This window comes from Phacochoerus africanus, chromosome 9 (assembly GCF_016906955.1).
Source record: "Phacochoerus africanus isolate WHEZ1 chromosome 9, ROS_Pafr_v1, whole genome shotgun sequence".
NCBI classification, from domain to species: Eukaryota; Metazoa; Chordata; class Mammalia; order Artiodactyla; family Suidae; genus Phacochoerus; species Phacochoerus africanus.
In genome coordinates, this window is record NC_062552.1 from 117,690,751 (window position 1) to 117,715,306 (window position 24,556).

The following is a 24,556-nucleotide window of genomic DNA, read 5'->3' on the forward strand; positions in this document are numbered from 1 at the left end:
AGGACGCCATGAGTGGCTTAATTATTACTGATGACGTCGTGATCATCATCAAGGTGTCATTTACATACAGGGACGCGTAAGTGCACCACAGGATCGGCTTTGACAAATGCGGGCACCAGCGTAAGCCACGCCTCTGCACGGACCTAGACCGGCTCCACCCCCAGGAAGCTCCCTGTGCCGCCTTCCAGTCCAGCCCCACCCTGGAGGCACGCGCTGCTCTGCTTTCGAAAGTCACAGAGGAGATTTGCTTGTTCTTGAAATTCACATCCGTGCCATCACGCCCTGGGTATTTCGGCGTCCTTGATTTAGTGATGTTTGTGTGATTCACCCACACTGTCGCCTGTTTCAGCAGTCCCTTCCTTTTTGCAGCTGAGTCCTATGAAATGGATAGACCACACTTTGTTGACCCTGTACACGTGCTGATGGACACCTAGGCTGTTTCCAGGTTTGACTTTTGTCAACAAAGCTGCCATAAACATCTGCGAACGTGGTATAGGCATGCGTTCGTATTTCTCTACATGTTACGTCTTTCTCAGCTAGGGGTGGGATCGCTGGCTCCTATGGTGTGTGTCTGATGAGCTTTGTAAGGACGTGCCCGCTGTCTTCCCCAAACCCTTGTATTCCTGTACACTCCTGTTCCGAATAGGGAAAGATGGAGAGAAGGGAGGGATTACAGGTTACCGAATTGTTATCGAATTGGGGCAGTGCTGCAGCTGTGTTAGGAAACCCAGGAAGCCTTCCAGGGAACAGGTGCCGAAGCCCCATTCGCAGGGGTGAGGGCCCCAGAGATGGAACTCAAATCATCACAGCGACCCAGCAGATTCAGAAGTGCTTCTAAGAAGTGGTTGGGACAAGGATGTCACTGAGCCGCCTGGCGGCTCTCAGCCAGGGTGAGATCAGGCCTTTAGAAGCCCCAACACTGAGAAGAGGGAGAATTCAAACGAGGGACAAACCCGAAGATAATGGCGAGGCGACCCGAGGGATCCTCCGTTCCCTCGAGGATCCCTCAGTTCACGGCTGAACTTCTTGAGTGTTTCTCTGTGAAAACATCAAACCCCAACTCCCTACCCCAGTTGTTCCTCTTGGGGTGTCCCTGGCTTGGCTGTGTCTCCCCAGTGACAGGGCATAGACCTTCCTGGCAGCAGCAGTCATTGCTGGAGAGTCAGATACACAGGGTCCTGACCACATACGGTTTGCATTTTCACTGCAAAGGGAAGCAGTTTGGGGTTGGGTTTTTGTTTTTGTTTTTGTTTTAAGTGTTCCACACTTATTTATTTATTTATTTTTTGCCTTTTCTAGGGCCACACCCACAGTATATGGGGGTTCCCAGGCTAAGGGTCTAATGGGAGCTGTAGCCTCTGCCCTACGCCAGAGTCACAGCAATGCCAGATCTGAGACCTACACCACAGCTCACAGCAACACTGGATCCTTAACCCACTGAGCGAGGCCAGGGATCGAACCTGTAACCTCGTGGTTCCTAGTCAGATTTGTTAACCACTGCGCCATGATGGGAACTCCCAGTTTTGGTTTTTGTCACTTTTCCTTCGGGCAGTAACCCCTCTGGGCAAGTCTCCAGGGCCAAGCCTGCAGCCCATGGGGACCTGACACCAGTGGCCCACAGGCTCCCCAACACTTCCAAGGCCGGGGCGATCACCTGCCAGTGTGTGGTCTCAGCCTGGGGCAGCACCCCTCTGGGGGGCACCTGGAAATTGGGGGGGGGGCTGCCTTCGGTCACCACAACGAGTGAGGCCAGCAGCTACAGCTGTTAACAGCAATGACCTGGATATCTTCATATCAGGTAGACTCGTCCCTCCAAAATGCCACCAGGGCCCCTGCTGAGAAATTCCATCAACAGAAAGATTTGATTCTAAACTTCATTTGGAATTTGAGGCTAAATTTCAGAGGACCTCTCTTGATGCTCTTTCCTTTTTTTTTTCTTTTATAGCCACACCCATGGCATATGCAAGTTCCCAGGCAAGGGGCTGAATTGGAGCTGCAGCTGCCAGCCTACACCACAGCCACGGCCACAGCAACACCAGATCTGAGCTGCATCTGAGACCTCCACCACGGCTTGCGGGAACACCGACTCCTTCACCCACCAAGCGAGGCCAGGGATCCAACCCACGTCCTCACAGAGACAATGTCGGGTCCTTAAGCCACTGAGCCACAAGGGGAACTCCTTGATGCTCTTTTCGTAACATTCACTGTTAATGAGGTGGGAATTTCCTCCTTGCTGACTTTTTTCTAACAGTCAATACTGAAAGCAGGGAGGTTTGTTTGAAAGGGTCCTTCTTGGGCGCGTCCTCTGACGTTCAGCAGTGCTGCTCACCACATGCCTGTGGAGGAACCTCCCCAGGCAAAAAGACCAGATCGGAAAAGGGGGAGGTATTTTATGAAACATCCCAAGGCATAAGTCCGGGATTTTGCCAAGAAAAGAGCTATTGTGTTCAAAGAAAGCAGCCTTATTTATCCTTGCTTGACTCACTCTTTTTACATTAGAAAAGATCTGGGGGATGTTGGAGTTGGAGGAAGCCTAGGAAAGAGAATAATCCTGAGGCTCAGGATCCAGGGGTAGCTCTCCCAGGGGGCCAGGGTTAGGACCCCAATCTTTGGGCGGCAGCCCTCTCCAGAGGCGACGAGACCGGGCAGACGGATGGTGCATATTCGAGAAGCGAGCGCCGTGAAGTTTCTCACTCACTCATTCATTCAGCCACCAAACCTGGAGGTGCTCGGAGCCAGGAGCACAAAAAATGAACCTTCCTGGGTCTGGGGCCAGCTGCACAAGACCTGATCACCTCACTTGAGGAGCCAGCAGACTCCAAGAGAAGAGATACAAGAAGTGCTCAGAAGTTCAAGGTGAAGATCATTTGTAGCTGAGAGGAAGCCACTTGGCGCCAAGGTTCAAGGCGGGGGACAATGCCTTGTGAGAGGCAGGTAGTCAGACGGAGGAGGCAGAGGCCACCCCAGTGTGAAGTCCCAGACTCTGGTTCTCTGTCACTTGCCCTCGTTGCCAGGCAAGATTCTGCAAACACGACAGAGAGGCAGGAGGCCGTCATGATAGCTCAGGGGGTCACAGCAGCCTCTCCTGGGACTCAACGAGGCTTTGTCTGCTGTATTCATTAAACACTCCTGATGCCTGTAAAGATAATGAGACTGGCAACCAGAGAGCGACTGAGAATGACATGGGCTCTGTTTGGCTTTATCAAAAGAGCTGCTTTCTTTTCCACCAAGAAAGGCATCATTGAAAGCTTATATTTAGGACTTCTGCTTCTAGCAAGATGGAGTAACAAGAGCCAGATTTGGTACCACTAGTTCCCCTGCGCCCCGCCCCAACCCTGAAACATCTGAAAAAGTATGTACCAAACAATAGTTTTCCAAATAGCAGACATCAGGGCAACAGAAGACAGTGATCCCCGAGAGACAAGAAGCCAAGGAGGTGAGAGAATGTCCAAAGAGCCTGAGCTGCAGGCTTGGAGGGGAGATGGGGCTGCGAGTCCAGGGAGCGAGAAGGACAGGTGAGGTCTCTCCCCAAGGAAACTTCCAGAAAAGCAGAGGGAGCCAACAGTACCCAAGGAAATCCACCCACAAATATGTAATTACACATAGTGGCCAGTGCTGGAAAAGAAACTAAGAGGCCAAGATGTGCCCCCTGCAAGAGTCTGGAAAAGAAGCAGCTGGGTGGAGTTCCCTGGTGGGGCAGCAGGTTAAGGATCCAGCACTGTCACTGCTCCGGTCAGAGCTGTGCCACTGTTTCGATTCCCTGCCCCTGGAATTTCCAATAAAAATTAATTAATTAATTAATTCAAATCAGTGAGTGTTATTAGACCAAAATTAAAAGAATCAATTGGGAGGGGGGGTCCCTTTGGATGTGCCTACCCGAGTGGGTAGCAACGGGGCTGAGCCCCAAGGAGGTTCCTGCCCGGGGCACAAGGACATACCTGCCCAAGGCCCGGTGCCACGGAGGATGCGCATGAGGTCGGCTGCTCTCAGTGACCAGCACCTCCCTTATATTCCTCACTGAGTTTTTGCAACTCTCAAATGGGACAGCGGTGACAATGCTCTCGAGGGTACCAGGAGCAGCACCATCATTTGCAGGGCACTGATGCTGAGGTCACTGATAGTTTCCCTTCTGTAGGTGGGGACTCTGAGGCCACACAGCCAGGGGCCTGCTGGGGTTGGAACCAGGTCTGCCTGGTGACAGCGCTGATGCCAACTCAGCACCTATTTAGGTAGGACCCGGGACCTGTCCCTTCTGTCTCGTCTGCAGAGCCGTGCACTGGGGATGTTTGATAGGAAGAAACCTAGTGGGGCACGAATGAATCAAAAGGACAAATCGGGTGAAAACAACCTCGGTTTTTCAAGGTTGTTTCTTTTTTTTAGGACCACGCCTGTGGCATATGGAGGTTCCCAGGCTAGGGGTCGAACGGGAGCTGTAACCACTGGCCTACACCACAGCTCATGGCAACGCTGGATCTTTAACCCATTGAGTGAGGCCAGGGATCGAACCTGCGTTCTCATGGATACTAGTCAGGTTCCTTTCCGCTGAGCCACAACAGGAACTCTGTTGTAAGGTATTTTCAAAGGGTTCCTAGGAGAAGGGAGTGACGGCATGTTCTTTGTTTTGACTCATGTATCCATTGTGAGATGGAGGTTACGATTTATCCCTGGCCCAGCCTCTGGCCCCTTCTGGCCACCTCCGGACGCCAGCCCCTCACTCACATGGCTCCCGAGTGAGCACAGCCTGAGCACCAGGCACTGCTGGGGACGTGCAGTGGCCTCTGGGGCATCCTTAGTGGTCTCTCCTAACTTACCCAGTCTGGTGAGTCGTGCCCAAGCTGCCCGAGTGGCTTGCCGATGGATGCCCAGGAGCTAGCTTTGGTCATGATCAGATGAGGAGGTGCCGCCGCTTGGCTTCCTGCTCCTGGTGGCCTCGCTCCCAGCCCACTGTGCGTGCGTATCATAGCCCCTGAGCTCAGGCCCTTCAAGGGCCCCTGAGCTGCAAAGACCGCTCTCCTTCAAGGGGTTAATGTCCATGAACACACTTCCCAAACCACAGCAGACAGCTCAGCCTCTTCTGCAGAAACTGAGGTCAGAGGCTGACCTGGGCCTCACGACACCACGGGGGATGCGCCATCCTTGGGTCCCAGGCACTGTGCTGGACTTTGGGAGCAGAGGCAAAGGGGACCATATAGCAGAGCTCCAAGGGACAGTCTCGGGGCACAGGTGTCGCTCAGGGCGGGTGGGCTCTCTCTCAGTTCCGCGCCCTCCTGCCCACATTGAGGGTCTTGGGGACACAGTCCCGCATGCACACACGTGGGACGCGGGGCACATGCTGCCAGCTGATGGAGTGTTTGAAGAGCGTTGAAGAGGCTGTTGACTCTCGCCTGGCCTCAGCCTGCTCACTGCCCCACCCCAGCGGCTCTACTGGCTCTTGAGGACGGTGACGGGTCCAGGAACTTTACTCAGATCTTGGTGGGTGGCAGAACCCAGTCCCTAGACCCTCTGACAAAGGAGGACAGGGAGCTTGGGAGGAGGGAAGGGGCAGACCCGGGCCTCAGGTCCCCGAGCCCTGCTTTACGTGCTGCTCCCCAGGGACCTTGAAGGACATGAGTTCTCAGAAGTCCCTTCACAGGCTGACGGCCCCCTCCCTTCACTGCTTGGGGTCCCCAGCCCCAGCTGGCTCAGGCTGCCTGACACAGACCCCTGGGGGGGAGGGGGTGGGGGCAGGGCAGCGGCCCCTCCCTCTCCCGCCCCGCCCCCACAGAGAGCCCATTGTCTCCTGAGCACAAGGGACCAACTCAGGCCACCGCTCTCCATTGATGGGCACAGGGCATCCACGGGGAAGCCTGTGCCAGGGGCGTGTGCCCGGCCGTGTGGGCCAGCTCAGGGCGGGGCGCTGCTCAGTTCTCAGCTGAAGGCGCAGGAGAGTTTAGCGCACAAACATAAGATCGGACCGTGGCACTTTATCCAAACCCCTGAAATTGGCACCCATTTCTAGAGACGGGGGGAGTCTCCGAGTGGCCGGGACAGTGAAGATCTGCGCCTCGGCCTGGGGCCCCCCCGCCCCATCTCCGCCCGTGGGAACCTGGCTCTGGGCGCAGCACAGAGACGGCTGCTGCATCCGTCTTTCCCATTCCTCCCCCAGACCTGAGGTTCCTGCGGCAGGAAGCCCGTGGCTGCCCAGTAAGAGTGGACAGAAGGCATGAATTCTCCGCTCCTGGGGGCACCTGGGCAGCCTGCCTTTTCCAGAACCAAGGGACCTCTCCCTGATGGTTGGACCCTACGGCCTAAACGGGGTCACTGGCCTCCAGCTCAGGGCAGGCAGGGGGGCTGCTTGGGGGGCGCTCACCCTCCACACCTCCCACAGCCCTGTGGTTTGTCTCCACTGCCTCCCAAATCCGGCCCAGGTGCCCTCTTCTTGCTCCCGCCAGCTGGGCTGTGCCAGGCAGCTGTGCATCCCCAGCATTCATGCGTTGGAGACAGAGATGGTTGGTCTGTGGAAGCTGGGGCGGCCCTGGCCAGCCTCTGGCGAGGGGTTCTGCCGACGACAGACCTCATTGAGTCACCGGGACTCCAGAGGGGCTGGAACCCCAGGGCCGACCAGGCTGCCCACATCGCTGGGCTTCACTGGGGGGTGCTGCTCAGCGCCCCTGGTCCCCCCTTCACTGCTGGACCGATGGCCCTCCCAACATTCTCTCTGTCCCCGGCTTCTTCTTAGCCACTGCCCTGTGTGTAGCATCTCTCAAACCTGCTCCATGGACTGGAAGCATCCAGCAGCAAGCCCTCACCTCCCGGCCCTGCCCTCCTCCCAGGCTCGGGCCCCAGCCTGGGGGCCTGCGAGCCCCCAGCTCCACAGCTAGGCCGTCAGTGGCCAGCGTGGCTGCGCCCTATGGCTCCTCTTCACCTGCCTTTCCCGGACTCCAGGGAAGCCTAGCCTGGTCACTGCTGTCACCCAGCCCCTCCCTCCTGGGGTACGTCCCCCGGTTCAGCACAGTGGCTGTCTTCACTGGCTTTTCAAAGGACCTGTTTCTGATGCTGAAAAATCATTGAGTCTTTTAGGTTTAATCTCAGTGTCCCCCACTAAGAATTGAGGGGAGCCAAGGGCACCTTCCCCACTGAGCCGGTGAGATACCCAATCAGAGGGCTTGCAGCAGACACCCCTCGTGGACCCAGCGCATCCGCCCCCTTCTCCTTAGGGGAACCCCTAAGGAGAATCTCCTCCTGTGTCCCTGGCCCCCCACAGGGCCCAGCTTTGGGGAGGCAGGTCCAGCCCAGGAGGTGGGTAACCACTCTGGTCTCAGCCAGGCCTGGCTGTTTCAACCCATCTGCCCCAACTGAGTCGGAGGTGGGCAAGGTTGACCGTCACAGAGATGGTTTTGTGGGAGAGGTAGAGGAAGCTTGACTGCGGCCATTTATGAGAAAATGTGGGAGGAGAAATGAAAACAGCAGGTGTGCACAGCTTGTTGGTGGAGTTTTGTTGCAACAGGGAACAGCAACATGGAGCCATAGCTGGGGGGAGAAGTGGTGATAAGAGAGGGACTCCAAGACGGGAGATGGTGGGCGTGACCCAGGAGGGGCTGGTGGCTGTGCCCAGGTGGGCAGAGCCGTGCTGCGGAGGAGCGGTGGGGAGAGAGATGCAGGTGGATGACAGGTGGGAGGCAGCGGAAGCTGCCCTTGGATGGGGTCAACGGTCTCAGCGAAGAGGCAGGCTGGGCCAGCAGCTGAGAGTCGGACAGGGGAGGTGCTGGGCATGGAGGGGAGCAGAGAGGGTGTGAGCTGGTTTTCTCCAAGGGCAGGTAAGTGCCTAGACTGGGGAAGGGAGGGCCGGCGATGTCAGAGGGAGTCCAGTTCAAAGCTGGTCACGGTGTCCAGCCGGTGCAGCTGCCCGGCGTGTGTGATGAAGTGAGTGCAGGGCACTCGGAGAGTGGAGGTGGTGCTGGACCAGAGGCAGAGACAGAGGCACACAAAACGGTCGTGTGATGGTGCCTGACTTCACTCGGGTGGGTGGCGGAGCTGGGATTGGAACCCACAAAAGGGCCAACCCCTAATCGCTACACAAACAAAAAATAAGCCAGCCAGCAAATCTGGGGGCGGGGACAATGCCAGTTGTGGAAATAGGAAATCGGTGTCACCTGGGGTTTGGGGGAAGATTCTTTGAGGAGGTGACATTGTGGTGGAGTCCTACAGGGCTGGGGCAAGGGACAACCCTATGGAAAGGTCCTACTGGGGCTGGCAGAGGCCAGCAAGGGAAGGGACAGGGAGCGGGCACGGGTGCCCCAAGCTTCTTCTGAGCCCTCCCCGCTGAAGCCCTGGTGAGGGGCTCAGGGCCCTTCCATCTGTGAGTCCCGGCCACTTGCCTGAGCTCCAGGGGACACTCACTCCTCTGATTCATTTTTCCTGCCTGGCGTCCCGGGCATGGAGCCCAGTGTGGTGGCACTGTGACTGCTTATCATAAAGGACACGGTTCTCAGGCTCAGCTTCTGAGGGGGAGCATTAAAAAAAAAAAAAAAAACCACCTGATACATTATTAATAATCGTCTCCATCATTCCTGTGCCTAATTAGGAAAGAAAGATGATGAATTGCACTGGAGGCTCTGCCATGGGGGCAGTCGTGGCACTGCCTGATGCCAGGGCGAGGGCTGTTGGAGGCCCGGGCAGGAGCTGAGAACAGCAGGCCGCTGCCTAGTGCAATGCATTATGCTTCTGGTGGTGACTGCAAAACACGTCTCCCCTTGTTCTTTGCCCAAACAGCCTCTTTGTGAGGCCCCTCAAGGCCGAGACTTGTACTCAGCAGCACCGTTCTCTTAGGAGCTGCTGCCCACCACTTCTCTGCACCCTGGGCCCCCCCAGAGCTGCCAAGCCTTCGCTTCCCACCCCAGGCTGCAGAAGCACCGCTGTGCAGAGTGAGTGATGAGACAGTGTCACAGGGGGCAAGCCCTGGGGGACCACTGGAGCCCAGCCTTAGTGCCCTAGACTCCCCAGCATTCAAGCGCAACGTCACTCATTGGCTCAACACATATCTGCTAAGAGCCTAAGTGCCAGGTGCCGAGGAGATGAAGGCCAGCGGAACCCGCCAGGGCCCGGGCCCCCGTGATGGAGTCTGCTGGAGAATGGACGCGAATCCAGTCATCGCCAGCCAAGTGCACTCTTGAGTTCTCACTGACATACTTAACTGCACATGTGCCTTAGCTACACACAGCAGGAAACGACAAAACAAAAAGTAAGAATTCCCTGAACACCAAGAGCCAACGTAAGTTGACTGAGAACAGGCTCATGACCTTGGGATGGGGACAGGCTCCTGATGGCATATGTTAAATGCCAGCAGAGTCCCAGAGACCAGGTGATGCTCAGAACGTGCTGGATCACATTCTCCCTGCCAGAGGGCACTGAAATGACAGGGTCTCATGACTGCCTGGTCAGATATGATCTGCTCCATCTAAACAGCTGTGAAGAGTGGTTCAGGATCAACTCAGACCCGTGGTGGACAAACTCTGGCCCCCGGGCCAAATCTGGCCCACCACCTGCTTTTGTCAATAAAGTTTTATTAAAACGCAGACACACCCATCTGTTTACATATTGTCAAGGCTGCTTTCCCCCTGCATTGCTGCATCGGCAGAGTCGAGCAGCTGCAGAAGAGACTGTACAGGCTGCAAAGCCTAAGCCATTAGCTCTCTGGCCTTTTATAGAAAAAGCATGTCTACCGCTCCCTAATGTGGGGTGGTCTTCACCTGAGATTCTTAGACAAGCTTGGAAAATTGATCTGACAGTCCCCTGAAATTATTCTCCAAATTTGCATTTTACAAGTAATTCTTTCTCTTTTTTCTTTCTCCAGACATCACACCAGTGCCCTGGTGGGAGGTGTCTAGACATGTGACAGGGGGCTCTCTTCTGTCTGGGAGTTTTAACACTGAGTCTTGGCTTGGCCACACCACACCTTTGAAGCAGTCTATTGCTGGGGTGACCACACTCCCTGGAGGGTTGATGGGGAGCATTCAGTGGGTCTTCACATCAGGTCTACTGCAGATTTAGGACGGATGCCCCCAGGAGCCACCTACACTAACTGTCCTTCAATGGAACAGGTTGATTCCTTGGGTGTCTGGCTCCAAGACTCTTTCTGGCTCCCAATCTGATGAAAGGCTGACCCTCATCTTAGCAGCGGCACAGGCAGCTCTGTTCCATTGCTGCTCTGGTTTTAAACACACAAGAGAGCAAGAGAGGAAGTTCCTGTATGGCGCATCGGGCTGAGATCTGGCATTGCTGACGCTGCGACACAGGTCACAATTACGGCTCTGGTTCGATCCCTGGCCCGGGAACTTCCACATGCTGCGGTTGTGGCCAAACACACACACACACACACACACACACGCGCGCGCGCGCGGCACGCGCACGCACGAGAGAGAGAGAGAGAGAGAGAGAGAGAGAGAGAGAGAGAGAGAGAGAGAAAGACGAAGGCGAGAGGGAGCTCAAAGAGAGCTAGAGAGCAGCTCACCCCTCTGTCCCTCCATCCCCCCCACCCCTGACTGGCCTCTCTGCGTGCATCTTGGGGTCTTTTTGTTTGCTGGGCATTTGGACATAAGCTGCTGCAGCTGCTCCGCCCAGACCTGGCCGTGAAAATGTGTGGTACCAGGTGGGATCTGCTTCCTACCAGGGCTGGGGTGCAGGGGACATGCAGCTACCCTGACTTTCCTGGGCACCTACACTTCTTTTAGAAGACTCCCCCCGGGGCTGCTGGGTGGCCAGGCACAGGTGGAGAGCCTGGGAATTTACTCCCCCAAAGCCCAGAGTGTCTTCGACCAGGGCCAGGTGCAACAGTCAGCCCCTGCCTTGTGGACGACAGTAAAGGCATCACTAGTCCTCCAGAGCTTCTGGCGGGATCAGGCTCAGGCCTCCTGGACTCTCACTTGGCCTCCTCCCCGTCCCTGTCCCACCTCCTCTGCCGCCTTCCAGTCCCCCCCCCCCCCCCCGGGAATAAGGATCCTCATCTCCAGCTCTGAGGACAGGTTCCATGTCAGGAGCCCAGACATGAGGTCACCGCGGTGCTGAAAGCTCGTGGCTTGTCTTCTAACACACCAAATAGATGAAGTCACATCCCAGAGAGATTCATGCGCACTCTCGATGTTCTGGATGATTCCTTCCCAGAACCACCCTTTGCCACTTCTCTGGATGGAGCTTAAGTCTTGCTTAAAAGGTCCCTGTCAGATTAACCCAAGAATGATTTTTGTTCAGGTTGTCACTACAAAGGGACAGGGACACAGCTGAAAAAGATCACGGCTGCTCAGTTGGTCTTCATTAAAAAAGGAAGAACCTGCAATGTCTGTGGCTTTGGGACAAAACCATAGTCGTAGGGAGAAAAGGAACCCATACCAACGGTCCTTGGATGTGCTCTGATAGAGTAGCCACTAGTTGCATGTGACTACCTAAATTTAAATTAATTACGGGAGTTCCTGTGGTGGCTCAGGGGTAACAAACCCAACTAGTATCCATGAGGATGCGAGTTATACCCCTGGACCTGTTCAGTGGGTGAAGGATCCAGCGTTGCCGTGAGCTGCGGTGTAGACCGGCAGCTGTAGCTCCGATTCGACCCCTTCCATATGCCTCTGGTGCAGTTGTAAAAAACAAAAGAGTAAAAAAATAAAATAGTTACTTCCTTTTCGTCCTTGTCGGGCCATCAAGATGTCGAAGCGAGGACGTGGTGGGTCCTCTGGTGCTAAGTTCCGGATTTCCTTGGGTCTTCCGGTTGGAGCAGTGATCAACTGTGCTGATAACACGGGAGTCAAAAACCTCTATACCATTTCTGTGAAGGGGATCAAGGGACGATTGAATAGACTTCCTGCTGCTGGTGTGGGTGACATGGTGATGGCCACAGTCAAGAAAGGGAAACCAGAGCTCAGAGAGAAGGTACATCCAGCAGTGGTAATTCGACAATGAAAGTCATACCGGAGAAAAGATGGAGTGTTTCTATATTTTGAAGATAATGCAGGGGTCATAGTAAATAATAAAGGTGAGATGAAAGGTTCTGCCATCAAAGGAATGTGCAGACTTGTGGCCCAGAATTGCATCCAATGCTGGTAGCATTTCATGATTCTTCAGTGCATTTGTAAAAAGTAAATAAAAATGGCTCTAGGTAAAAAATAAAATGAAATAAAATAAAATACATTTAAATTGATTAAATAAAATGGAAAATTCAGTTCCTCATGGGTCCTGGCATATTTTAAGTACTCAAGGGCCCCGCGGAGCGGTGGCCGCCACCCTGGGCAGCACAGGGGCAGAGAGCTTATGTCATCACAGTGCGTTTCCAGGATGGCTCTGGTCCAGGGTGATGAGAGGTGAGGTGAGCTTCGCTTTCCAAAAAGGCAGCCAAGAGTGGTTCCATGCCTCATAGAGAGCAAAAGAAGACAGCCACAGTATGCCGAAGGGGCTATCTTCAAAGCACTTGTCCCTTCAGATTTGTTTACTCTATCCCTTCCCTCCGCAAAGGCCAAGGCCGGAATTATGAGCACCACTTTTTTTTTTTTTTTAGGGCCACACCCACGGCATACGGAGGTTCCCAGGCTGGGGTCCAATCGGAGCTACAGCTGCCAGCCTACACCATAGCCACAGCAACACAGGATCCAAGCCACGTCTGCAACCAACACCACAACTCAGAACAACGCCGGATCCTTAACCCACTGAGCAAGGCCAGGGATTGAACCCGCCTCCTCATGGTTCCTAGTTGGATTGTTTCTGCTGTGCTGCGGTGGGAACTCCTGAGCACCATTTTTTTTTTTTTTTTAGGTAAGGAACTGAGGGCCCTTAAGGGCCAAAGAGGCATAGTCACAGAGCTGCTGGTGGAGTGACAGTGCGGCAGCTTCTGAGCTGTAAAGCCCCTTTTGCTGCTGCTGGGAGATTCCAGAACAATGAGAGCAGCAGGGAGGCCCACCAATTCAGCTCTCTGATGAGCCATTAAGTGTGCTGGGCACACTCTAACACTCACGCCTGGCAGGTGCACTCTTAAGAACACATGGCTTGGTGAGGGGAACTCTTGTGACCTAGAATGTGGTCACTGCGATGCTGAGATAATGAAACAGTGGCTCTGCCCTCCGTGGTGAGCAGCGTGCAGTGTTTCACTACCGGGGCCAAGTCCATGACCCATGAGAACCCTCTCACACTGCCCGGGGACCACTTCTGTGATGTCAGCCTGTCTGAAGGATGGGGCATGATGACACGGGACAGAGTCTCAACTTGGCAAATGGCTCCCGCCTGGGACTTTTGTTCTCTTTCCGGACAAGCAGCCCATTCTAAAGATTTAGGCCACACAACCTGGCGGCGTTGCTTGGAAACCCCTGGAACTTCTGAAAGTCACTTCCTCCATCTGGACTTCAAATGCCCAGCTGCTAGACGGAGTGGTGACCTTGGCATAGAGCAGGGTTCCTTGGTCTCAGCCCTTCTGACATTGAGGGCTACATCATTCTTTGCTGTAGGCGCTGTCCTGGGCACTGGACGCTCTAGGTGCCCGCCTCTGCCCCCCTGCTGCCAGGAGCACCCCTCTCTATTGTGATGACCGAGTGTTCCCCAGGGAACAAAGTCTCCTGTTTGAAAATCAGGGGGCTGGAAGGCCTCCAGGGCTCTTTCCTGGCTCCTCCACTTGGTGCAGATACAGATGCCTCCAACACGGTCACGGCCAACAGCACAGCCCTGACCGGGCTCCCAGAGGGCACCACCCCGATCCCACTGCCGAAAGGAGTTAGGCCTGACGGCCTTCCAGCTGGAACCTGAGATCCCAAGCCAACTGCCTCCACGGTGACCCCCAGCCACTGAGAGGCCGTGCAGCGGAACTGCCCATAACAGTGTCCAAGAGGAGGCGCAGGCATTATTTCCCGAAGCATCCATAATTCTCTCTGCCAAGGCAGGAGACAATGCACCTCTGCCACCCACAGCCCAGTTCATTCTAAATCGGAGAACAAGGAGCCCATTCACTGTCCGGAGGAGCAGGGGACAGGCCAGCCTCTCTTCCAGGAAGCGGTGGCCTTTGGCCTTCTCTGATTGCTGGCAAGGGTGACTGAAATTGGGACTGGGGAAGAGGCACTGCTCCTATTGTCTTGTTTTTTACTGGGGGAAGAAGGGGACATACACTGACCGCCCCCCCTCCTGGCAGAACTTCCTCATCTTCCCCGGCCAGGGGCAGGGTGAGGGGTGGGGGAAGGGGTGTGGCGTGGGGTGAAGCCCACAGCAGTGGTTCTTCTCAAAACCTACCAGAGACCACCCGTTGCCTCACTGAACAGATGACAACACCCTCTTTTCAAACAGGACTCCTTGAAGAATGGAAGGCACAGCAAAGCACCGTTTCTCTGTCCTTTTTCTGGGCGGAGTAGCTCCAAGCCCGAGGGCAGGAGGCCAAAGCCCAGGATGCGTTACCTCCCACAAGCAGAACTTGGAACAACGTGCTCATCTCACAGATGTGTCGGATCGCCATCTACCCAAAGTCATGGCCACTATTGCCTACATTCACCCACAAGGCGAGACCTCTGGACTGGACCTGCCAGGCTGTTTCTAAGACATCCCTAGTGTTTCTTGCTTGTCGTCTTCTGGCAGATGAGCAAAGGCCTAAGGTTTCAGCAAATTTTATGGAGGAATACTTTATGTCATCCAAAAAAGTTCAAAGGCAGGATCAAGATGGCAGAGGAGTAAGACGTGGCGCTCACCATCTCCCACAAAGACACACACACACACACACACAAAAAAAAAAAAAAACCCAAAAAACTACATATAGAACATCTACTGAACGGTGGCAGAAGACCTTAAATCGTCAAAAAAAGGCAGGAAACCCTCCACATACCTGGGTAGAACAAAAGGAAAAAAAAAAGTTCCAGGAGCTTAATAAAAATACAAACAATAATACCAGCCCCTTCTTTGCCAAATGCTTGTCAAGCCACACTGCGCATGTGTATATCATCTGATTACGGCCTCCTGACCCGTCAGGAGATGTGGGTGTCACTGTCTCCAGTTACAGAAGCTCAGTGAGGAGAGGCCAACAGAGAAGCTAGGATTCTAGGACCATCTGATGACAAAGTCCATCTTCCTTCTACCACATTCTATTGCAAATCAGGCAAAGACCACCGATACTGGATTTTAGTAGCAAGGCGCCTTGGCGTGGCTGGAAGAACAGACTGGAACATTGCCTGGGGGGTGCTTGACCTCATCAGACCCATGGTTTCCACGAGCAGGTCGCTGGCCATGTGCCCAGCCTTCTCCAGCCCTTCACTTAACTCCTCTTAAGGGTGGAGGGCAGGACTTTCTCAACCAAAGAGTCCATGGGAAATGCACCAGACCCAGGAAACTAAAGCTTGCTTCATGCCCACCCCGGACCCCAGGAGTGATGGAAAATGGAACATTCTCAGCAAGGGAGAGGTGAGGGAGTAACTTTTCATGACATTCAGGATGAACTCTCCCCTCTGTAATTTCTTACAGCCGCAAGCTCTCTGGACACATTGTTCCAAGATCCAATGGCCGCTGAGCCCCTCAAGAAAGGACACTGCTGCCTGTTCTTTATTCTTCATGACAGCTGACCACACAGGTTACCGTAATCAACTGTCCCATCATCTGCCCTTGACAGGGACATTAATGGGGCCTCCAGGGGAAGCTGCCTCAGACAGACAGGGCGAGGCCTCGGGAACCAGCTGTGTCCACCTGCTTCAGAAAACCTAAGTTACCACAAGCCAAGGCCATGGCGGCCAAGGCCCTGGGCAGAGGCCCACGGTGACTCAGCCCCCTCACCTGGGAATGAGGTGGCATCTCAAAAGCTCTTCTGATGCTGACATCCCCCAATTTTAGGGAATCTCCTGAACTTAAAATATGACCAATATGATCATATGATCAATAACCCTGAAGGTTTTTGAGACATCCAGACACTGGTCAGTGAGAGGAAATGGAGGCCTAAGGGAGAGGCTACTGTAACCCATTTCTTCTGTGTCCTTTGAGACAGCAGGTCTACTGCGTTTAGACACATCCCAATTGGGCCCATCCTTTATGGACGGTGTGTCAGCATGCCTCTCAAATTTCCATGTCAGACTCCTAACCCACAAGGTGGTAGTATTAAAAGGTGGGGCCTCGGAGAGGTGATTAGGACATGAGGGTGGGGCCCTCATGAATGGGATTAGTGCCCTCATAAAAGAGACCTCAGAAAGCTCTCTTGCCCCCTCTGTCCTGTGAAGACAGAGCAAGAAGGCACCTTCTATGAACCAGGAAAGGGGCTCTCACCAAACACCAGATCTACCAGCAACTTGATCTTGGACTTCCAGCCTCTGCAACTGTGAGCATTAAATTCCTGTTTATAAGCCACCCAGTCTATTCCATTATAGCAGCCTGAACAGACCAGACAGCCTCCCATACCCACCGGGGATGCTATCAGACATAATATACATTCCACTGAATGTATTTTGGCATGGCGTTCACATCTGTATGAACAGAGCTGCCTTTTTGAAAAATTGCTGAACGGAGTGCCACAGTATGGATGTACCATAACTCATCTAACCAGTTCAGAAGACACTGTTTTTTCACATGTGGGACCTCAACTCTGTCACTTGGTGCCAAAACTAATTTGGCAGCCAAACCTGAGCTGTGGGGAAGTGGGTTTCTTGAGGGTTTTGATTGCCTCAATTCATGGGAAGGGTCACACATTTCACGACAGACATAGTATCGGGGTGCTGGGCCGCCTGGGAGTGCACCTTAAACCACATTGTACACGGGACACGGCTTTTCTAAAGCCCGAAGCGTTCTGATTTCCAAAACACAGCCAGTCCCAAGTTTCAGAAACGGGAAGCGGAGCCTTGTCCGTACTTCTGTGAGATGGAGACGTGGCAAACCAGACACCAGGGGCTCCTGTGGCCTTGGCTCCTGCCCCAAATCTACCCCAAGGCCACCTGAGCATTCCCCTCCCCCGCCCCCCAGCCAACCTAAGCACAGCAATGAGGAAGGGGCAGTTACTGCAGATTTCCTAGGACGCAGGGAAGGGCCATCAAGCTTCCCCGAGAACAGAGACCACTCCAGTCCCTCCAGGCCACGCTGCCCCCACTAAGGTCCTTCCTGCCACCTGTAGCCACCTTCTCTCCTTTCCTCCCCTCTCCGGCCCCACAGTCTCCTTGTCACCTTGAGGACTCCACTCTGGGCCTTGCTCACACTCCCGTTCAACCGCATTGCAAGATGCTGATGGTTAAGAGAATGCAGAAATCAGGATTTAAAAAATGTGAAGTATCTTCGATTATTCAATATTGTTTCTTTCTCTTTTTGAGCACTGGATGGGGTCTGGGAGGACGTGGCAGGTGTTCCCATCCTTCCAGGGGGCGGGGCGTGGGGGGGGGGATAGTGACGCCGTCGCGGCTTCTTACCTGTCTCTCGCCACACCTGCCCCCCAGCAGATCTATCTTGTCCCAGGGTTTCAAACCCCAGCCCGCCGCCGACTACACCCACGTTTACGGTCTAAGCCCCAGCATCTTCCCCAGGCTCCTGACTCAGGATCTCCACCTGGTGGGCTGCAGGCCAGCTCAGATTGTCCACATCCCAAACCCAGATCATCACATTTCGCCCCCACCCCCACCCCGTCTCCTCCTCCTCCTTCACCCACTCACCCAGCTGCTCAATTCGGAAACTTGGGGGTCTTTCCTGCATGCCCCCCACCCCTCCCTCCATTCAATCCTCCAAGTCTAGTCAGTTCTCCCTTCGACTTGGCCTCCTGGACTTCCTGCCCTCACGGCCCCCCTACGGCTCCTACCTGGTCTCTCTCTTCCCCTCATCCATCCCCGCACAGCTGCCAGAATTTTCCTTATAAAATGTACCCCAGATCCTGTGACTCTCCTATTTGATACCTGTCAAAAGTTTCTTACCCAATGTAGAAAAAAAAAATAAATAAAACATCTTTTTACCACCGTCTTTGCTCAACCTTGCTCCCCATTCTGGCCACGCAGTTTCAAACCCTTGTAAGAAAGAATCTAGAAACTTCCTGGGCAGTGCCAGAGGCAGCACAGAGTGGGATAACTTCCGAGGGAGGATAAAAGAGCTGTGGGATGTGCGTTTAAAAAAAAGGGGGGAGCAAGAAAGGAATTAGTGGTATTACTTAATGGCTGCACCGCCGAGACAGCAGCGCTTGATAAACGACAGCGACCACATCTCAGGCCCACCCGCCTGTCTCCTGCCGTGTCTCCGTTTGGTGATGGAAACCTCAGAGCTGGTCATCCCTCAAAGTTTAGGGGGTCCCTGGAAAGCATCTCAGAGTTGAGCAGGGAGATAAACTGCTTTGCCAGTTATAAGGCCCAGAATGTTCTCAGAGATGAGACAAAAATCCTTCGTGTATTTCTGACTCTGAAGGAATGCAGGGTTCTGGCCTGGGGGTGGGGTCCGAGGGAGGGGGGCCTAGGGCCAGGGCCATGACGGGTCCCCCCCATGCACAGCCCTCCAAGCTCTCCGAGTCTCTAAGGTGAGCCTGGCACTTTGGGGCACTGGGCTCTGTCTTGGTGGGAACAGAAGCCCAGTGGAAATGGGGGGCAGAGGGGATGAAAGAAGCAAAAATGGGGAGACCTTCATGGAAACCTTCAAAAATCTCAAAGGGAGAAGACAAAATTGGGTAGGTCTTTATAGCAACTGAGAGTCTGTTGCTGGGGACCTCGCTTGAAGGAGCTGCTCTGAGCTTCTAAGGGGAAAGCAGGAGGTGGTCCCTGGGGCCAACGGTGGTCAAGGACTCCCTGATTCAGAGGCATACGAGGCCTGGCCTCGCTTCCTCTTTGGAGCCGCCCATGCCTCCAGCTCCCCGAAACCATACCCTGGATCAGCTCCTTCCCTTCCAGGTCCCTCACTTCCCTCCTGCTTCCTCCTGAGATCCTCCTTCAAGCATAACGCACACCTGAGCCCAGGACACCCCATGTAAGACAAGATGACAACCAAAGTCAGGAAAAACACGCCGTCTGTGAAGACGCAGCCCAGTGGGAGTCCCTGACTGCGTAAGACCATGTGCCCAAGTTCGATTTCATCTAACAGCACAGGAAGCCTGGGGGACAAAAGTCCTGCCGATGGACACCCAGAGCCCTGTCCTCCAGCCAATCAGAATGCCAGCAGCCACCACGGGCGTCCTGGGGCCTGTCCGACGTGCAGCACAAAACCACAGAGTGTCTGCGAGTGAGCAGAGACCTGCAGCGCAGCTTGGGGGGTGTGGGGGGCAACACCGGGGTGGAGTGGCCCCATCCTCTGCCCCCCAGGGGACTGTGAGTTGGAGCAGACCTGAGCAGAGTCACTCGGCAACGTAACCATAAGCTCTCTGAGGACCCGGCCGGGTCTTGCCTTCCCCACCTCTCCCTGAGGTTGGAAAGGTGTTTCCTAAACGGTGGATAAATGAAGGTGGACTCGCCTCAAGCCGCCATCCAGAGGGAAACAGAACCACTGAAAGAGACAGCTCCTGTCTTCCACCGCAGCCGTGCGGGTCGCTGAGTTTTCCAAAAATGGAAAGAAGTAACTCTCCTCGGGGACCCCGGGATAGGACTGAAAGTCTGGCTGCTTCAAAACAAGGCTTGATGGCTAAGCAATTTCTCAGCAGGGTCCCTCGTAGTATTATGGGGAGGGACTTTGTTGCGTCAACTGTTCCCTGCATCCCTGGCTTCTGACCATCAAATGCCAGTAGCCTTCGTCCCCACCCCCAGGTCACTGTGGCAGCCAAAACAGGAACTGCCCACGTTTCTAAATGGAGTCTAAGGGGCTGTTTCTACCCCTGATTGAGAACCGCAGGTTGGATCAAAGTCAGCTCAAGGTGAGAGAGGGACGAGAAAGAGAGCGAAACAGGGTGGGCCACTGCCTGCCTCTTTATGTGTGTGTGTGTCTGTGTGTGTCTGTGTGTCTGTGTGTGTGTTGGGCAGGGAAGATTCATCTGAACTTTTGGAAAAGTATGAACTTGGAGTAGGAGGGAAAGGACTTGCAAGGGGAGGGGAAAAGGTAAACTTGCTTGTCACAAAGAATCCAAATACTCTGAGTATCGCACAGTCAGCGTTTAGAATCTTAAGCCCTGCCATTCTCCTGGCCGAGCGAGAAAGGGCAAAAGGAGCTCTGCCCCAGGCAGCCCAACGAGCCAGCCAGAGCAACCCATTCACCATCCCAAGCTCCAGACCTGGAAGCAGGGAGGCCTTCCTGGAAGAGGAGTCACCAAGAGAAGGCCTTGCTGTCCCACTGGCTCTGAATGTTGACCGAGGCCCCAGTATGACCATCACAGTCTGTAAGCCTCCCAGATAGGCTGGCCCGAGACAGCCTGAATCTTTCCTGGGTTCTTTTTCCAGAGGCCAAAGGGCAGAGGGTGGCCCAGCTGCCACTGTCAGGTCCCAGACAGTCCTGAGACACTGAAGGAAGGCCACGCTGCAGGGCTCACAGATCCCACCCACTTCGCCAGCTGATCATGTTTAGACAGAGGAATGGGGCAGAGAAGCAGCACAGATCAAGCCTACACAAACTAGGCTGCACAGGGGAACAAACGAAGCCAGCATCTTGGTATGATCTTAGAAAAAGGTGGTTGCCATGGCCCGGGACCAAACGCAGAGCCACAGATGTGCAGTGGGCTCGGCCTCCTCCCCAGCTCTGTGAGCTTAACAGGCTTCAAACACCAGCAGGCCGGCTTCATGCAGCTGCTCCAAAGCTTTAACTCTTCCAGAATCACACCCAAACTCCTCAGCAGGTCCACCTGAGACAGCGCCCACTCCTGTCACCGACTCCCCCATATCAAACGCTCCCACCAAGTGGGACCACGCTCAGGTCCCCGACTCCCCACCTTTCACCCTGAGCGCCTCTCCCATTAACTCTCATACCCGCCCCGCATCTGCTCTTCAACATCCGAACTGCTCCCTGAAAAAGCCTCCCTTCCTCTGACTCCAAGCCCTGGGTTTATGGCAGTTTCTTAACCATTTTTGTGGCAAGGCCCCTTGGACCATCTCGTGGAGATTCCGATCCCTTCTCAGAATAATGTTTTTCAATGTGTAAAGTGAAATACAGAGGATTATAAAGGAAATCAGTTATACTGAGATACAGTTATAAGACTATCTTTAAGGGTGTTCCTAGTGTGGCTCAGCAGAAATGAATCTGACTAGCATCCATGAGGACGCAGGTTCGATCCCTGGCCTTGCCCAGTGGGTTAAGGATCCAGCGTTGCTGTGAGCTGTGGTGTAGGTTGCAGACATGGCTCGGATCTGGCGTGGCTGTGGCTGTGGTGTAGCTCTGATTCAACCCCTGGCCTGCGAACCTCCATTTGCTGCCAGTGCGGCCCTGAAAAAGAAAAGAAAATCTTTAAGTGAGTGTGTAATACCATCGATGGCGCTTCCTATTTCACTATCAACAATATGTAGCATAATAACTGCCAGAATTTTGAAAGGATGCTGAGTATAAACCCTCTTTTGAGATGCTTGCAAGGAACTGTAATGTGATGAGAAACTCTCCTTAATTTCTATGAATGACAAAGTCTCAGAAACTGCTAATACTGCTGAGGTTTATGGCCTGCCTTTATAATCAAAGGAGATACGAGATCTCAGACAGAAGTTAGTCACAATAAAGACGTAATTTTTAAAAATATAAAAATAAAAAGAACAAAAACCCCCTGAATCCTGACTGCTCTCTGTCGCAGTTCCACGCCACCGCCTCCAAGCAGCCACCTCTGATGGCTCCGAGCTCCTGCCTCTGTGCCCTGCAGCACTCTGCATCCGTGGCATTATGCACCGGATGACTGCTTTTTAGCACCCTCCTCTGTCCGGTGAGCCCTTCCAGGACTATTTATCTCTGCGCTGCTCAACCCAGCACCCAGTATGTATATAGGAAGTATTCAGTACAAATTAGCTGAGTGAATCAGCACACTCGCTCAGCTGAAGGTCCCGGGGCCACCAAACTCTTGGCAGACACTGGTTGGCATCACCTTCGAATCTCCTCCCTTGGATTCCTTTCTTTCCCTCCTTGCCCTTCTCCACACCTCCTGCTGGCTCTCTCTCCAAACGGCAACTGGGCTCTGTCTGTCTGCCCACCTCTCCCTCCCCTTGGCCAATAGCTGTGGTTTCCTGGCTGCCCTGCCCTCCAACTCTCTTGCCCCTCCAGCCCATTCTCCACTCGGCCATTGAGGACCATCTTCAAAAGTAAATCCGTTGGAGCCCCTTCCTGATCCAAGCTTCCTGAATGATTTCCCATGGCACCTGGCAACAATCCAGCCATGCAGCGTGTAAGCTATGGTTCACGAGGCCCTGCGCGACTTGGTATAACCCTCCTTAACACCATTTTAAACCGCTCTCTCCCTTGACCACCACGTCCAGCACAACCCGAGAGTTGTTCCCACCACAGGGCCTTTGTCCATGCTGTTCCCTCCACCTAGAACGCGCTTCTCTATTCTTTACAAGGCTAGTTCCTTCTCTTCCTTCAGATATCAGCTCAGAGAAGCCTACCCTGGCTACTCTGTCCCAGGGAGGGCCCTCTCCACGGCCACCATTTCTGCCCTGTAATCACCACGATAGCCTCACATCCCTAGCTCCTGCCAGAGCATCCAGCCCAGAGCAAGAGTTCAGCAGATGTTTGTTGAATGAATGAGTGAGTGAGTGAGTGGGTGAGTAAGCAGACCTCTTAAGCACTTGCCATGATCTCCCACTGGGCATCGGGACACTAGCTTCATTGGGTTCTTGACTAACAAAGTCAGAAGGGTTTTGGGTTGTAGGGCTCTTTTTTTTTTTTTTTTTTAAAGCAGTAACCAAAAGTAACTTCTTGATGGCAGTTTCTCAAAAAACTAAAAATAGAACTACCGTATATGATCCAGCAATTCCACTCCTGAGGATACATCCCAAAAAACCACAAATACAAATTCAATAAGATATATGCACCCCAATATTCAGAGCACCTTATTTATAATTGCCAAGCTATGGAAGCAACCTAAGTGTCATCACCAGGTGAAGGGATAAAGAAGATATGCTATATATACATGAGAGAATACTACTCAGTTGTAAAAAACAATGAAATTTTGCCATTTATAGCAACATGAATGGATTCAGCGGGCATTAGGCTAAGTGAAATAAGTCAGACAGAAAAAAAAATACTGTATGAGATCACTTATATATGGAATCTAAAAAATAAAACTAGTAAATATAACAAACAAGAAGCAGACTCACAGACACAGAGAATAAACTAGTGTTATCAGTCGGGGGCGGGGGGGCAAGACAGGGGTAGGAGATCAAGAGGACAAACTTTTTTTTTTTTTTTTTTGGTCTTTTTGCCATTTCTTGGGCTGCTCCTGCAGCATATGGAGGTTCCCAGGCTAGGGGTCGAATGGGAGCTGTAGCCACCGGCCCACACCAGAACCACAGCAACTCGGGATCCGAGCCGCGTCTGCAACCTACACCACAGCTCACAGCAACGCCGGATCCTTAACCCACTGAGCAAGGGCAGGGACCGAACCCGCAACCTCATGGTTCCTAGTCGGATTCGTTAACCACTGCGCCACGACGGGAACTCCGAGGACAAACTATTATGTATAAAATAAGCTATAAAGCTGTACAGTGCAACATGAGGACTAATATAACCGCTAGTGTATAATAACTATAAATGGAATATAATCTTTAAAAGTTGAGAATCCCTATATGGAGCATCTGCAACGTATATACCATTGCACTTCAGCTATACTTCCGTTAAAAAAAAAAAAAAAGTGGCTTCTTGCTTCTGAGTAAATTTAGCCTCTTTACTATTCTTTTCATTCGTGAGCATTGATTCATTTCAGAACAACCATCACCACGTTTCTTGCAGAGTTCTACTCTCTGTATCCACAGTAACAACTTCCCATGATATTGTGGAAGAATAAGCCTCTGCCCTGGGCCAGGTCTGGGCCCCAGGATGGAGGCCAAGAGGCAGCTTTGGAAATGCCAGTCCTGAGGCCCTGGAGGATGCTGGTGGGGGCGGGCAGACCCAGGCTGTGTGGCCCATCACAGCGCTATGGCCATGATGAAGGACTCGGGCATCAGATGTGGAAGCATGGGATGGGGGCATTCCTTCCCCACCTGGCAGGCGCGTAAATCATTTCTCCCTTTTAATTCCACCAATACCAGCCCACTTGCAAAGCGCTTCATCAGAGCCTTGCTGGAATCGGAGCTTCATGGAGGGGCTGCCTGTGACTGGAATCTAAAGGCTGCCTCCAGGACAGGCCCAGCCCCGGCATCTCCAAGGATGCTCCCTGGCAGTCCCCACTGGCACTTTTCACCTCGGAGCCTCTGCAGGGTCCAGCCACCCCTCTCTGCTCCCAGTCCCCACCCCCCAGGACACCCCCTGTTGGAACCTGGCTTATTCAGAAATGCGAGAGGTCCCCATCCGGAAACTGACCATCTCCTCGTCTCACTGGTGCCACGTGGTTCCAGAGGTCCTCCCCCGTCACTGGGGTGACTGCAACAGCCTCCTAGGTCTCCCTGCTTCTGCCCTGACCCCCACCGTCTGGTCTAGTCTCAACACAGCAGCCAGAGCCATCCTATGGGGGGAGGCAGATGGCGTCCTAAGTCCTGCACGGCCCCCACTTGATAGCAAGTGCGGGTGACGCCCTCGCAGG

General features: G+C 53.6%; 1 protein-coding gene and 1 pseudogene across 3 annotated transcripts in view; one reads left to right on the forward strand and one right to left on the reverse strand.

Moving 5' to 3' along the window:
* PRIMA1 (proline rich membrane anchor 1) overlaps positions 1 to 24,556 on the reverse strand; it is a 65,347-nt gene that overhangs the window by 20,612 nt on the left and 20,179 nt on the right. The gene's annotated exons all lie outside the window — the stretch shown is intronic.
* On the forward strand, positions 11,647 to 12,097 carry LOC125135808 (60S ribosomal protein L23-like; annotated as a pseudogene).